Source organism: Amblyraja radiata, chromosome 3 (assembly GCF_010909765.2).
Source record: "Amblyraja radiata isolate CabotCenter1 chromosome 3, sAmbRad1.1.pri, whole genome shotgun sequence".
Lineage (NCBI taxonomy): Eukaryota > Metazoa > Chordata > Chondrichthyes > Rajiformes > Rajidae > Amblyraja > Amblyraja radiata.
In genome coordinates, this window is record NC_045958.1 from 3,797,996 (window position 1) to 3,813,211 (window position 15,216).

A 15,216-nucleotide genomic window follows, 5' to 3' on the forward strand; every position below is an offset into this window, starting at 1 on the left:
AACTAATTAACCTACATACCTGTACATCTTTGTAGTGTGGGAGGAAATCGAAGATCCCGGAGAAAAACCATGCAGGTCATGGGGTGAATTTACAAACTCCGTACAGACAGCATCCATAGTGGGGATTGAACCCGGGTCCCCGGCGCTGCAAGTGCTGTAAGGCAGCAACTCTACCGCTGCGCCACCGTGCTGCCCTAGCGGTAGTTTGAAGCAAAGGGCTTCAATTTGCAGGTATTGTGAGATTTGCCGTGTACTTGGTGCATCACTGCTCAATATGTGAAATAGAAGGAGGGGTCCAACCCGAAACGCCACCCATTCCTTCTCTCCAGAGATGCTGCCCGACCCGCTGAGTTACTCCAGCATTTTGTGTCTATCTTTGGTGTAAACCAGCACCTGCCATTACTTCTTACACAATATGTGAAAGAGGTGGCCTTGTTTTACGACAGAGGAACGCATTCTGAAGGTGGCTGTTGTAAAACGTTGCCACTGACATTCTCGGCTAATTTTCTCTTGCCGGATAGTTTCAGTCTCATTTCAAGTCTCCCAAAGATTCTGTGATATTGGAATAAGCTTGTTTTACACAGTGTAACCGTGGTGTTGGTGAGGAGTGAGTGGGGAGGTGGGGCAGCTGAGGGTACATGTCTGAGGGTGGTGATGAGGCTGGAGCTACAATTCCTAGAGGAACTGCATTTGCTAGGGTTGTGTTTTCTGGCTTGCATTCAAATATTTGAAATTATATCTGGCCCTTTAGGTATATAATTCATTTTAGAATAGATGGTTGAAGTCATTTGGCTGACATGGTGGAATTTACCTGCCAGCTGTTATATAAGCATACATTTGCCTCTGTTGAGAATTTAATCTTGTCTAATAATTCATTTGTTTTGACCCAAGCTTAGACCCATACCAGATGCATTTGGGAGTTCTCCACTGAATTTGGTGGATTTCCAAGATGATAGAGACATCTGTCCAACCAAATATGTAAAGAGCAATTTACTTTGTGCCTTCCATGACCCCAGGATGTTCTAAAGTGATTTATAACCGGTGACATGCTTTTGAAGTGTAGTCACGGCTCTATTATAAGTACATCGCTTGCTCATTTGGCTTACTGGAAGATTCCACAAACAGTAATCTAATTAAAACAGCAAATAATATATTTAGTCCTACCAGAGAGTCATCAGGGAGAAGTTGCTTTATCTTCTTGGAATAGTGCCATGGAACCATGTATGTCAACCCAAGATAGTCATTAGCTCAATGACTCGTCCGCAATGAAGTCTATCCAACATTGCTGTGTTCTCTCAGTACTGCACCTGTGGGTCAGCCAAGGTGATGTGATCAGATCTCTGATGATGGAGTGGAAACACAACCTGAACCATCTTACAAACAATGAAAGTGCGGTCCTGAGCTATGATCCACCTCACTGGAGACCCTTGGACTATCTTTAATCGGACTTTACCTTGCACTAAACGATATTCCCTTTATCGTGTAACTGTACTCTGTGGATGACTCAATTGCAACTGTGTGTAGTCTTTCTGCTGACTGGTTAACACGCAACAAAAGATTTTTATTGTCCCTCATTGCACATGACAATGAATTTAAAACAAACTAAACTAAACTAAACTCAACTGAACTAAACAACCAAATAACCTAGATCACAAATGTGCTTTTCTGGAAATATAATGTGTAATGTGGATAAATGTGAGGTTATCCACTTTGGTGGCAAGAACAGGAAAGTAGACTATTATCTGAATAGTGGCCAATTAGGAAAAGGCGAGATGCAACGAGACCTGGGTGTCATGGTACACCAGTCATTGAAAGTAGGCACGCAGGTGCAGCAGGCAGTGAAGAAAGCAAATGGTATGTTAGCATTCATAGCAAAAGGATTTGAGTATAGGAGCAGGAAGGTTCTACTGCAGTTGTACAGGGCCTTGGTGAGACCACACTTGGAGTATTGCGTATAGTTTTGGTCTCCTAATCTGAGGAAAGACATTCTTGCCATAGAGGGAGTACAGAGAAGGTTCACCAGACTGATTCCTGGGATGGCAGGACTTTCATATGTCGAAAGACTGGATAGACTCAGCTTGTACTCGCTAGAATTTAGAAGATTGATGGGAGATCTTATAGAAACTTACAAAATTCTTAAGGGGTTGGACAGGCTAGAACAAGGGGTCACAGTTTAAAGATAAGGGGGAAGTCTTTTAGGACCGAGATGAGAAAAACATTTTTCACACAGAGAGTGGTGAATCTCTGGAACTCTCTGCCACAGAAGGTAGTTGAGGCCAGTTCATTGGCTATATTTAAGAGGGAGATAGATGTGGCCCTTGTGGCTAAAGGTATCAGGGGGTATGGAGAGAAGGCAGGTACAGGATACTGAGTTGGATGATCAGCCATGATCATATTGAATGGCGGTGCAGGCTCGAAGGGCCGAATGGCCTACTCCTGCACCTATGTTCTATGTTTCTATGTTTCTATATACAAAGATTGCGTCTGGGAATTAACCACAAACCTCTGGTCTTCAATGTGGAACCTTGAGTCACTGTTAGGTGATCCACTATTAGAGTCCAATATTGAATCTTGATTTGCCTTTAAGAAGCTGGAGGTTTGTGAACCATGTGCACTTTTTCTTCTTTGCCCTTGGGAAGTTGGACGCGTGGATGTTTTAATGTTCTCATCCATGTTTGGCCATCCCTGCCATGTAACATCTGAAACAGAAAAAGAAGGGAGGAATCTGTAACAATTTTTATGGTGTTTTCTTTTGCCAGAGATAATATGAACACATTGTACTATTTACTGATTAATGGCCAGGGCAGTGACGTGGAATTTTGTTTTGCACAGTCACCTGATTTAGGAATTGTCACAATGCCTGGTTATTATTAAAAATCAACTACACAAAAGGTTGGTTTTCATGTACCCCAGCGTTCACTTAAATGTACGCTTTACGCTGGGATAATTGAGATTGAAATACGGAAATTAGTTACGTAAAACGTTATTGCAATCAATATATCACTCCTCCAAGTCGTACTCCCGGAAGCTCAGAGTTCCCTTGATGCGAACTGCTAAAAAAAGATTTACGAGGATGTGATCAGGACTCAAGGGCCTGTGCTGTAGGGGGAGGATGGGCAGAGTACGACTTTATTTATAGGAGCGCAGAAGGCTGAGGGATGAATTTATAGAGATGTATAAAATCATGGGGGGGGAGAACAGATTGAGTGAATGCACAGAGTTTTTTATCCAGAGTAGGGGAATCAAGAACCAGAGGACATAGGTTTAAGGTGAGAAGTGAAACTTTTTCACACAGAAGATGGTGGGTATATAGAACAAGGAGGTAGTTGAGGCAGGTACTATAACAACATTCAAAAGACATATGGACAGAGATATTCCCTTTGTCTTAAATGCCCTCCCCTGCCCCATCCACCTTTCAATGTAAAACCCAATTTCCCTTATTACTCTGTTTGCCGGATGGTGTTGTAATCATTGTTATTTCTGGCCTCACCCAATCACAGATATTCTCTTTACCCTATCCACCTCAGTGCAAATTAAAACTTGGTTGACAAATGTTTTTTGACCTGAAGGTTTAACACTGTTTCACGTTCCACAGCTGCTGCCTGACCAGCTGAATGTTTCCAGCATTCTGCTTTTATTTCAGACTTGCTGCATCTGCAGTTTTTTAAATAATTATTTTATAATTTTCAAAATAAAAAACACAAATAAGCAGATATATATTTCTTTGCTGTGACGCTTTCTTCGTGAATGTGACAACTTATACAATATACAATACAAATTTATTGTCATTTGAGCCCCAGTGAGACTCAAACGAAATTTTGTTTCCACAGCCATACAAACAAAAACAATGTCCTACAGACATACACACAATTAAGTTCACACAAACATCCATCACAGTGAACCCACTGTGATGGAAGGCAAAAGTCTTTTCTCTCCCCTGCTCTCCATGTCTCTCCCGATGTCCAAGCCCCAGGCGGGCGATGATAAGTCCCATGGCCATTTTAGGCCGTGCCGGGCGATTTACGGCCCCGCTCCCGGTCTAGAAGTCTCGAAGTTGGAGCCCCCGGCGGGCGCTGTAATGTCCCACGGCCACGAAGCCGTGCCGGGTGATGTACTTCCCCGCTCCGGGTCGTTCCAAACCCCGCGACACGGGCTGGAGAAGTCGCGTTGCGGGAGCTCCGGGAAGCGGTCTCTCTCTCCCCCCGGACCCGCGAGCTCCCGATGTCCCAGTCCACCGGACCTGCGGCTGCGTTGCTGGAGCCTCCGAGCCCCAGGAGTCGAGTCGCAGCAGCGAGTCACCACCGCTCCCCACGTTCCGAGGCCGGCCAGCCCCACGATGGTGAGTAGTCCGCACCTCCGCAGTCTCCCGAGCCCCCGGGTCGTTCAGGTTGGAGGCCGCTCCACGGTGCTAGGCCCCAACGACAATGGAGACCCGACAGGGAAAAGGTTGGGTCTCCCAGACAGGGAAGAGATTTCAAACAGTTTCCCCCTCCCCCCCCCCCCGCCCCCCACATATACACATTTAAAAACCAGTATTAAAAAACACCAAACACTACATTTAACTAGACAAAAAATAAAAAAAAGACAGACAGGCTGTAGGAGCCGCTGCAACGAGTCGCGCCGCCACCAGGAATCAGGAAACTTGTTGCCCTTGATCTTGAAGCTCATCACAGACAGTGTATGAAATGTTAAAAAAATGTAGATATTATAAACCTAAGAGGTCTGCGTTTGTACTCTTTCTATCAAACGACGTCTTTCATCGTAAATACGTAAATACTTATAAATTGGTGAGTATTTCTCCATTAATTGGAAGAAGAATAATGCCCCTGTCCCACTTAGGAAACCTGAACAGAAACCTCTGGAGGCTTTGCGCCCCACCTATGGTTTCCGTGCGGTTCCAGGAGGTTCCCGGAGATTTTTGCCAGTCTCCCTACCTGCTTCTACTGCCTGCAACCTCCGGCAACCACCTGCAACCTCCGGGAACTGCACGGAAACATTGGGTGGGGCGCAAAGTCTCCAGAGGTTTCCGTTCAAGTTTCCTAAGTGGGTCAGGGACTTAAGGAGCTCATATTTCCATGCTAAATTTTCACCTGCCATAATAAAATGTAATATGAATGCAATCAAACATTGGGTGGAGCCTGGATGTGGACGCACCTTCTTTGACCGAATAACTCTAGAGGGTGATTCAGATGCATTGGTGACCGAGGAATGTCATCTGGATCCGATACAATTTTCCCAAAGTTTCCATGAACTGTGAATCAGTAAGCTGAAAATGGCTTGCTGTTTTCCAGATGTGATCTCTACAATAGTGATTAGGCTTGAATTCTTCAGATGATTCAAATCCCTGCAGCGTGATTAAGTAGACTGCACATCTGGGACAAAGTGGCTGCTCTGAAATTGAAATGCTTCCTCTCGGGCATGATTTATGCAATATGCGAGGCTGTTTAATACCTTCTCCCATTCTAGCCCATCGAATGTTGCAAAGGTACAGAAGACACAAAGCAGATATGTCTAGGATGGAAGGTACACAAAATTGCTGGAGAAACTCAGCGGGTGCAGCAGCATCTATGGAGCGAAGGAAATAGGCGATGTTTCGGGCCGAAACCCTTCTTCAGGATGTAGGATGGAACTGCAAATGCCAGTTTACACCAAAGATAAACACAAAAAGCTGGAGTAACTCAGCAGGGCACAGCATCTCTGGAGAGAAGGAATGGGTGACGATTTGGGTCGAGTGTCTAAAGCTGATATAACTAATTGCTGTCAATTTATAGACCAGGATTTCCCATCAATAGCCTAAACAGCTGGACTTGCTGCTGACAAAATGATATGAGTCATGTCTTGGTTAACTGTCCGGCTAAACAAATTGAGTGGATATTTATTTCTATTTTGCTTCATCACTGTTAGCATTTTGATCGGCAATGTAAATAATCAGTTCTCTTTGCAAGTCACTGATAGGAAAGCTAACAGAATATGTTCAATGTTATGCAAGGCAGGATTCAATGCATGGTGAATGAGACAAACAGAAGTAACGCAAGAAGTGGGATTCAGTTAGCATTTGTGCCGTGGGAGCAATCTGCTTAAAGAAACCATTGAGAATGTAATGCTTTGGATGCGCTGTGATTCCAATGGCCTTCCTTCCTCTACTGACCAGCACTCAGGCACAAACAGTTACTTATCCTTCCAAATTTCTTAAGGGTAGATCCGTTTCAGAAACTGAGGAGCACACTTAGTAAGTGAATCAGGAGGGCAAAAAGGGGACAGGAGATTCTCCCCCATGTCGGGCCCTCTACATATTGCCGAGGGAAAATTTCCTGAACACATTTAACAAATTCCACCTCATCTAAGCCCTTGGCACTATGGCAACCACTGTCTATAATGGGATAGTTAAAATCTTTTATTGAACAATAGAAACCTAAATAATTAATGGACATTTTTTTTACTATAACCAATAGTTATTTATTCTTAGTTACATGTATCAAATCAATAATAATATAGTGGACAAGGGCAGAGTCCCCCTAGTCCTCACCTTTCACCCCACCAGCTGTCACATACACACAGGTAATCCTCCGTCAGTTTCGCCACCTCCAACATGACCCCACCACTCGCCACGTCTTCCCATCTCCCCCCATGTCTGCCTTCCGCAAAGACCGCTCCCTCCGCAACTCCCTTGTCAATTCTTCCCTTCCCTCCCGTACCACCCCCTCCCCTGGCACTTTCCGTTGCAACCGCAAGAGATGCAACACCTGTCCCTTTACCTCCCCCCTCGACTCCATTCAAGGACCCAAGCAGTCGTTCCAGGTGCGACAGAGGTTCACCTGTATCTGCTCCAACCACATCTATTGCATCCGCTGCTCTAGATGTCAGCTGATCTACATCGGTGAGACCAAGCGGAGGCTGGGCGATCGTTTCGCCGAACACCTCCGCTCGGTCCGCAAGAACCTACCTGACCACCCGGTGGCTCAGCACTTCAACTTCCCCTCCCACTCCGTATCCGACCTCTCTGTCCTGGGTCTCCTCCATGGCCAGCGTGAGCAACACCGGAAATTGGAGGAACAGCACCTCATATTCCGCTTGGGGAGTCTGCATCCTGCGGGCATGTACATTGAATTCTCCCAATTTTGTTAGCCCTTGCTGTCTCCTCCCCTTCCTCAGCCCTCGGGCTCCTCCTCCTCCTTTTTCCTTCTTTCTCCCCGACACCCCCTATCAGTCTGAAGAAGGGTTTCGGCCCGAAACGTTGCCTATTTCCTTCGCTCCATAGATGCTGCTGCACCCGCTGAGTTTCTCCAGCTTTATTTTTTTTGTGTACCACCAAATTCAAATCCATGTTCCTACCATTTCAAGCAGGGTGCAAGGCCACCGAATTCAAGTGCAGTTTCATACCACTTCAAGCTGGATCCAAGGCCACCGAATTCAAGTGCAGTTTCATACCACTTCAAGCTGGATCCAAGGCCACCAAATTCAAATGCAGCTTCATACCATTTCATGCAGGGTGAAACCACTATAAAACCACACAAAACACCAAACTCACAGTTCAGTAGACATTCAGTGTGTTCAGTTGATTCACAGCTCAGACAGAGTCATGACCTCTCCCTACCCCATCATGCAGAGACTGAGCCACACCCACACTTCCAGGTTTTATAACCCCTCCCCCTCCCACCGGAAAAGGTGTGCCTTTCAGGGCGTGATTGACAGGAGTGAGATTCTCAACATTTTTTAAACACTAATAACACTTTTATTTTTCATTGATGGGAAGAATTCTCTGCACCTGCTCAGCCGAGGAGAGACTGAGTAAGATGGCCAAAAATCACAGCCGTAAGTGGTAGCATTTTATCTAAAATCAATATACAGTGCAAACAGGAAATAAGTGCATTTGCAGTAGTGCCTTTTAACTTCAAGCCAAAGCACCCAAGCCACCATTTGCAGTAAGTAGAGCCTTTCAACTTCAAGCCACCATTTGCAGTAAGTAGTTCCTTTCAACTTCAAGTTAAAGCACCCAAGCCACCAATTGCAGTAAGTAGTGCCTTTCAACAATGCCACCATTTGCAGTAAGTAGTGCCATTCAACTTCAAGTCAAAGCACCCAAGCCACCATTTTCAGTAAGTAGTGCCTTTCAACTTCAAGCCAAAGCACCCGCCACCATTTGCAGTAAGTAGTGTATTTCAACTTAAAGCCAAAGCACACAAGCCACCATTTGCAGTAAGTAGCGTCTTTCAACTTCAAGCCACCATTTGCAGTAAGTAGTTCCTTTCAACTTCAAGCCAATGCACCCACGCCACCATTTGCAGTAAGTAGTGCCTTTAAACTTAATGCCACCATTTGCAGTAAGTAGTGCCTTTCAACTTCAAGCCAAAGCACCCAAGCCACCATTTGCAGTAAGTGCCTTTCAACTTCAAGCCAAATCACCCGCCACCATTTGCAGTAAGTAGTGCCTTTCAACCTCAAGCCAAAGCACCCAAGCCACCATTTGCAGTAAGTAGTGCCTTTCAACCTCAAGCCAAAGCACCCAAGCCACCATTTGCAGTAAGAAGTGCCTTTCAACTTCAAGCCAAAGCACCCAAACCACCATTTGCAGTAAGTAGTGCCTTTCAACTTCAAGCCAAAGCACCCAAGCCACCATTTGCAGTAAGTAGTGCCCTTCAACTTCAAGCCAAAGCACCCAAACCACCATTTGCAGTAAGTAGTGCCTTTAAACTTCAAGCCAAAGCACCCAAACCACCATTTGCAGTAAGTAGTTCCTTTCAACTTCAAGCCAAAGCACCCAAGCCACCATTTGCAGTAAGTAGTGCCCTTCAACTTCAAGCCAAAGCACCCAAACCACCATTTGCAGTAAGTAGTGCCTTTCAACTTCAAGCCAAAGCACCCTAACAACCATTTGCAGGCAGTGCCTTTTTACTTCAAACAACCCGTATTCTCATTTTCAAACCACATTAAGGGTACTCACAGTTGTGTGGACATTGGTTTAGTGTTATTCAGAGCTCAGAGAGATGTGACCCTTGGCTTCGTCCATCTTGCAGAGACTGAGTGAAGCACACCACTTCCTGGTTTTATAGTCCCTCCCCCTCCCTCCAGCAGGGGCAGCAGAGAGAATGGTGAATGTTTTAAACTTCAAGCCAAAGCTCCCAAGCAACCATTTGCAGTAAGTAGTGCCTTTCAACTTTAAACCAGAGCTCCCAAGCCACCATTTGCAGTAAATAGTGCATTTCAACTTCAAGCCAAAGCACCCAAGCCACCATTTGCAGTAAGTAGTGCCTTTCAACTTCATGCCACTATTTGCAGTAAGTAGTGCCTTTCAACTTCATGCCAAAGCACCCAAGCCACCATTTGCAGTAAGTAGTGCCTTTCAATTTCAAGCCAGAGCACCCAAGCCACCATGTGCAGCAAGTAGTGCCTTTCAACTTCAAGCCAAAGCACCCAAGCCGCCATGTGCAGTAAGTAGTGCCTTTCAACTTCAAGTCAAAGCCCCCAAGCCACCATTTGCAGTAAGTAGTGCCTTTCAACTTCAAGCCAAAGCACCCAAACAACCATTTGCAGTCAGTGCCTTTTTTACTTCAAACAAACCATATTTTCATTTTCAAACCACATTAAGGGCACTCACTGTTGTGTAGACATTTGTTCAGTGTTATTCAGAGCTCAGACAGATGTGACCCTTGGCTTCATCCATCACGCAGAGACTGAGTGAAGCACACCACTTCCTGGTTTTACAGTCCCTCCCCCTCCCTCCAACAGGGGCAGCAGAGAGAATGGTGAATTTAAAAAAAACATTAATATCTCTCTGATTTTCATTGATAGGAAAAATCCTCCACACCCTTAAGGCAGAGGGGGGCTCTGAGCGAGGTGGCCAAAAATGATGGCCGTAGGTGGCGGCGTTCTGTCGGAAATCGCAGCACAATAAGCCAAAAGCGGTCAAGATCAGAGATTTAGTAATATAGATATTCATATATACACATATACATATATCAGTTTTTTTTATCACAGAACCTGACAGAAGTTAATGGGCACTGTGAAATATGTAAACATTATCTGAGTTGCAGGCGTACAAAAATACACCTATAGATCTTTAAAGGCATATTTATGATACAATACAGATAACATGGTGAGTTAAAGCATTGAAGATTGCATTTGATGCTTCATTTGCTTGATGTATCATTAGGGCTAGTTTTGAAAGATTGATGCTTTAAGCACTAGAATAGAAGATTCATAGATTTAATGTATGCTCTGCCTTTATGTTTATGTTTATTGTTATTAAGAATCTTTGAAAATTAAGGATTTACCGTAGGATCATTGAAGATTAACAGATTCTAATGGTGGTTTTAAAAATGGTGAAAGCTTCTGAAAAAAACATAGAAAAAGTATATTTTCTTCTGCCTGGTGAATCAGATTTTTGGATAAAATTAACACAGCAGGGACTACAATTAGGGATTGAATAAGTATTTGAATAGAAACAGAATAAAAAGCGATTGGAGACGGGTAGGAAAAAAAATGATTAGAGAGGAGGAGGGGTAGACATACGTTAAGGAGATTTTGCAGTTGTGCAGACGAGATGAGCAGCAAGGAGCTGCAGATGCTGGTTTAAACCGGATAGATATAAAAAGCTGGATAGCCCAGCGAAACAGGCAGCATCTCTGGAGAGAAGGCATGGGTGTCGGGGAGAGGAGGAGAACTTTTTCAACCTACCTTGAGGAGATTTCGCAGTCAAGTAGACAATTCCTTTCCTTCTACCCATTCCATGTCTACCTTGAAGTTGTCCTCCTCTCTCCAACAGTGAAAAAGGGTCTCAACCCTGAAACGTCAACCATTCCGTCTCTCCAGAGATGCTGCCTGTCCCGCTGAGTTACTCCAGCTTTTTATGTCAATCTTCGGTTTAAACCAGCATCTGCAGTTCCTTCCTGCACATTCCGTCTGCTCCACTGTAAAATCTCGAGGCTTGTCTACTTTGAAGTTCTCCTTCTCTCTCCAACAGTCTGAAGAAGGGTCTCGACCTGAAACATCACCCATTCCTTCTCTCCAGAGATGCTGCATGTCCTGCTTAGTTACTCCAGCTTTTTGTGTCTATCTTAAAAAAAAAGATTAAATGGATTCAACTGAAGAAAGTGGCACAGGAGCTGAAGTACAAATGGCCTGCATTTGATTCAATTATTAGAATTCATTTTTTTAAGTATAGTCATATAAATGTGTTAATTGGTGTTTATGTGCAACTTAGTTTAGTTTAGTTTAGAGATACAGCGCGGAAACAGGCCCTACGGCCCACCGAGTCTGGTGCGACATTAACACTACCTTACACACACTAGGGATAATTCTACATTTAAACCAAGCCAATTAACCTACAAACCTGTATGTCTTTGGAGTGTGCGGGGAAATCGAAGATATGGGAGAAAACCTACGCGGTCACTAGGGGAATGTCCAAACTCCGCACAGCCAAATACCCGTAGTCAGAATCGAACCTGGGTCTCAGGCGCTGTAAGGCAGTAGCTCTACCCTACTAAAATGCACAGTAAAATAAAAATATCCAAAAGTTATGGATATCCACTTGACCACTTTACTTTTGTGATAATTGCACTTTGCTGTATTTGATAGCACTGGAAGGCATCAACAAATTCAAAGTTGTTGCATTGCACAGTATGTATCAAGTGAATTTGTGACAAAAAACATCTTTATCTGCAATGATTCACTGACTGTAACCTGATGTCAATTAACTGCCCTGAGACTGAAAGTGAAATTTACAAGTGTAAAGGGCCTGTCCCACTTTCACGACCTAATTCACAACTTTTTTACTCACGGACATTTTTTATCAGGCTAGAAAAACGCCCCGACCTACTTGATGCCACGAGTACCTACGACTAGCATCACGACCTACCTACGACCTACCTACGTTCTCCTACGACCTCGAGAGGACCATGCTGCGAGTATGAGTCAAGGGCAAACTCGGCAGGTCGTGAATTAGGTATTGAAAATGGGACAGGCCATTTAATCCCATTTTTTAAGACTTTAATTGTTTGTTGAAATTTAAAAAATCTTAGATGTAAAACTTAATTTTAAATTTAACTCTCATTTCTGTTCACTCAGGTAGGAGTAGCTCAGTTTCGATTACTGCAACTACATCAGCTCATCATCCAATTAATTTATAAGCTGAACAAACAAGGGCAATCTAACACATAGCACACGCTATCAGAAGACCTGGGAAAATAGAATTACCCTATTTCCATTTGGAGTTAATACAAGAGAGTGATAAACCAAGTGATGGGAGACTTCACTTATTATTAGTGCATATTGGAATATCATCGCAATTGCCCGCGCAACTTACAAATGTACACCGACATATTCTTGTGATATTAGAGAATGGAGCAGCTGGGCTTGCACACACTGGAGTAGAAGGATGAGAGGTGATCTCAATGAAACATATAAGATTGTTAAGGGCTTGGACACGCTAGAGGCAGGAAACATGTTCCCGATGTGTGGAGGAGTCCAGAACCAGGGGCCACAGTTTAAGAATAAGGAGTAAGCCATTTAGAACGGAGATGAGGAAACACTTTTTCTCACAGGGAGTGGTGAGTGTGGAATTCTCTGCCTCAGAGGGCGGTGGAGGCAGGTTCTCTGGATGCTTTCAAGAGAGAGCTAGATGGGGCTCTTAAAAATAGTGGAGTCAGGGGATATGGGGAGAAGGCAGGAACGGGGTACTGATTGGGGATGATCAGCCATGATCACATTGAATGGCGGTGCTGGCCCGAAGGGCTGAATGGCCTACTGCTGCACCTATTGTCTATTGTCTATTGTCTATTACCACAAATGGAGTCACGGCGAGCTTGGGTCACCTCCAGTGGAACCAGGCATGCTCAGGGAGGGAAGCTTGACAGGTCGCGGCCCATCACAACGGCAGGCCCGGCTCACCATTGTGGAACTGGGGAACCCAGAACCTGCCCTGACAGGAGGATGGAGGGGTGATTCACAAGTTCACAAGTTATAGGACTAGAATTAGGCCATTCAGCCCATCGGGTCTACTCCGCCATCCAATCATGGCTGGTCTCTGCCTCCTAATCCCATTCTCCTGCCTTCTCCCCATGACCCTCGACACCCGTTCTAATCAAGAATTTGTCTATCTCTGTCTTAAAAATATCCACTGACTTGCCCTCCACAGCCCTCAGTGGCAATGAGTTCCACAGATTCACCCCCCTCTGACTAAAGAGATCCCTCATCATCTCCTTCCTAAAAGAACATCCTTTAATTCTGAGGCTATGACCTCGAGTCCGGGACTCTCCCACTAGTGGAAACATTCTTTCAACAACTATTCTTTCCAAGCCTTTCACTATTCTGTATGTTTCAATGAGGTCCCCCTCATTCTTCTAAACTCCAGCAAGTACAGGCCGAGTGCTGTCAAACGCTCATCATATGCTAACCCTCTCATTCCTCGGTTCATTCTTGTAAACCTCGTCTGGCCCCTCTCCAGACCCAACACATCCTCTCTCAGATATTGGGCCCAAATTTGCTCACAATACTCCAAATGCAGATGGCAGCAGATACGGGACAAAAGGCCCCCGTGAGCCAAGGTCCATTTCATCAACAGGCCTGGCTTGCTGCCCACCGTCCGCCTTGGAACAGTGTACCCGACCGGAGAGGGAACCCCGGCAAACCGTAGCCCATCTCAACAACAGGCCTGGTTTTCCCGCTGCCAGAGGAGGATGGAGGGAAACACAGCAATGCTGTTATTTCCTTAGAAGCCTCAGGAAGTTCGGCATGTTCCCAACTACTCTCACCAACTGCTACACGTCCATCAAAGACCGCAAGAAATTGCAGCGAATTGTGGACGCAGCCCAGGCTATCACACGAACCAACCTCCCTTCCATTGACTCCATTTATACATCACACTGCCTCGGCAATGCCAGCAGCATAATCAAGGACGAGTCGCACCCTGTCCACTTCCTCTTCTCTCCTCTCCCATCGGGCAAAAGGTATAGAAGTGTGAAAACGCACACCACCAGATTTACGGACAGTTTCTTCCCAGCTAATATAAGGCAACTGAACCATCCTACCAACAACTAGAGAGCAGTGCTGAATTACTATCTACCTAATTCGTGACGCTCAGACTATCTATGATCAGACTTTACAGCTTTATCTTGCATTAAACGTTATTCAAGTTCAAGTTCAAGTTCACATGTATTGTCACATGCACCATTTGGTACAGTGAAATTTGAGTTACCATACAACCATACGAATAAAGAGAACACAATACACAATAGAATTTAACATAAACATCCACCACAGTGGAATCAACATTTCTCACTGTGATGGAAGGCAATAAAGTTCAGTCATCTTCCTCTTTGTCCACCCGTGGTCGGGGCCTAGAACCCTCCACAGTCGCCGCTACGCACGGCCGGATGTACAGGCCCTCTCGCCGGGATGCTCAAAACTCCGGCGTCAAAACGGATCGGAACACACTCTGTGGCATAGAGTTCCCGAATCGGCCGCTTCTTACCGGAGACCGCGGCTTCCGAAGTCCACAGGCCGAGCTGGACGGAGCTCCAACACTGGCGATCCTCGGCAAATGATCCTAGGCTCCGCGATGTTAAACTCAACGCTGCTCCCGTGGCTAGAAACGTACAAAATTCTTAAGGGGTTGGACAGGCTAGATGCAGAAAGATTATTCCCAATGTTGGAAAAGTCCAGAACAAGGGGTCACAGTTTAAGGATAAGGGGGAAATCTTTTAGGACCGAGATGAGAATATTTTTTTTTACACAGAGAGTGGTGAATCTGTGGAATTCTCTGCCACAGAAGGTAGTTGAGGCCAGTTCATTGGCTATATTTAAGAGGGAGTTAGATGTGGCCCTTGTGGCTAAAGGGAGAGAAGGCAGGTACAGGATACTGAGTTGGATGATCAGCCATGATCATATTGAATGGCGGTGCAGGCTCGAAGGACCGAATGGCCTACTCCTGCATGTATTTTCTATGTTTCTATGTTTCTAGAAGCTCCACAGACAACAGCTCCATGATGTTAAAGTTATCAGGCCCCACTGATCGGAGCTCCAACATTGGCGATCGTCGACAAGGATCCCAGGCTCCGTGATGGTAATTCCATGCTGCGTCTGCTGCTGAAGCTCTGGGCCAGTCTCCGGTCAAAAAGGCCGCGCCAATCCAGTTGGTAGGCCGAGAGGAGGGGCGAAGACGCGACACGGAGAAAAGACGCATCTCCGTCCAGGTAAGTGACTGGAAAATGGATTCCCCCT

The 15,216-nt window shown here is 45.2% G+C and overlaps 1 long non-coding RNA gene across 1 annotated transcript; it reads right to left on the reverse strand.

Moving 5' to 3' along the window:
- Positions 1–1,419: 1,419 nt before the first annotated feature.
- On the reverse strand, positions 1,420–12,780 carry LOC116970633. The gene is made up of 3 exons (XR_004411219.1): positions 12,751–12,780; positions 2,074–2,077; positions 1,420–1,514 (listed from the first exon to the last, which is right to left on the reverse strand). It is a non-coding gene; the product is annotated as an uncharacterized LOC116970633 (long non-coding RNA).
- Positions 12,781–15,216: the final 2,436 nt, after the last annotated feature.